We start from the raw sequence: 1,781 nt of genomic DNA on the forward strand, positions 1-1,781 counted from the left end.
TATTGGGGAAGTTTTCTGTCAGCAGTTCTTCAATGATTCTCTCTGTGTTTTCTTCCCCTGTTTTGGACCTCCAATCTCTCACAGATTTTTGCTTTTGATTGTATCCCACATAACTCTCAGTGTCTCTTCGTTTTTCTTTGTTCTTTTTTCTGAGTTTTCCTCAGAGTTGTATTCAAGTGTTTGTCTCCAGTTCCACTGATCTTGTCTTCCACCATTTCAAATCTGCTTCTCACCCCGTCTATGACACCGTCCATTTCTGAAATCTTGTTGTTTTTCTTTTGGATTTCTAAGTGTCATTTTTGTATAATTGCTAGTTGTGAATTTATTTTGGAATTTTGTTCCTGCATTATTTTCCTGAATTCTTCCAATTTTTTGTCGGTATTTTCCATGAATTTTTCTGCCTTTTCCAAGAATTTGTCTATTTTTTCCTCATTTTTATCTGATTTTTGCTTTAACTCTTGGATAATTCTCAGTATTAGAGATTTGAATTCCCTATCAGGAAGTTCTAGTGCCTTTTCTTCCACTCTGAAGTCTTCTGGTGTTTTATTTTGGATGCCTACTGGAACCATCCCGTCCTGTTTATAAATGTTTTGATATTTTCTGCTGTCTTCGGGGGATTCAGTAGTTTTTTTGGTCATTTATTAATTGTAGATTTTTTTTTTTGTCCTTTGTTTAAATTTGGCTATGTCTGAGCAGGCTGGCTTTGTGTTCTATGTTGTTTGCTTGTCTTTGGGACAATACTTTTCACCTCTTTCTCTAATTGGCAGGGTCAGTCACTCAGATATAGTACAGCAGGGCTGGTCTAAGCTGAAGAGGAGTTACTCGGATGGGTTGTTTGTGGCACTTACTATAGCCACCAGGGTGGGTCTGTAATCAGTGAAGGGCAAGTTCCAGTAGGCTGTGCCCGTGATGCTTGGTGGTGTGATGTTAAGCGCATGGTGCAGGTAGGCAGGATGTAGCGGGGAGATTGTTATGTGTGGAGCTAAGATGGATATGGGAGACAGGAGAGAGGAACAGGAGCCAAAAACACAGAAACAAACTAAAAGGAGTGCTAGGGGAGCTTGCCGTTGGAGTGGAGAGATGAGAGACTATGAAATGGAGAAAAACAAAAAGGGGAAGAAGAAGAAAAAAGAAAAGAATGAATAAATAAAAATCAGAATGGAAAAAGAACAGCAAAGCTCCTAGGAATCCCACCGGTGTGGCTATGAGGTCTGGAGAAGTTGTTCTCAGGTGTTGCAGTATAGCCTGGCTAGAAGGCGTAGAGACATGCAGCGCAAAGTATTCAGGGAATAGAAATAGAAGGAAGGTATAGAGAGACAAGAATCTGAGTAATGAAGAAAGAGAAAAAGGTAAAAAGACGGGAAAAGAAAAGACAACAAATTAAAAAAGAAAAGAACAAGGATCCCCCCCAAAGAACAGAAAAAAACCCACAAAAAAGAAATGCTCTCAGGGATCCCTCTGCGCATCTGCGGAAGCCGAGGACATCGGTTGCAAGGCACGCAGCACCGCCTGGCCAGAATGGGCTCCCAACTGAAGAAAAGGAAAGGAAAACAAACAAACAATTCAAAACAAACAAATGAACAAAAGCCCTGGGATCCCACCAGCATGGCCGCCAAGACTGGGAAGCACCTCCACACTCGAACAGAGCTCCACAGCCCCTCAGGAAGAAGCAAAGATGGTACACGGAGCCATGTATTTGAGCGAAATGAGGTGGAGGTGGTGAGAGGTAAGGAAGAAATCAAAAGAAGTGGAAAAAAAGCAACACCAGCAGCCAACAAATG

Source organism: Trichechus manatus, unplaced genomic scaffold (genome assembly GCF_000243295.1).
Source record: "Trichechus manatus latirostris isolate Lorelei unplaced genomic scaffold, TriManLat1.0 scaffold00086, whole genome shotgun sequence".
Lineage (NCBI taxonomy): Eukaryota > Metazoa > Chordata > Mammalia > Sirenia > Trichechidae > Trichechus > Trichechus manatus.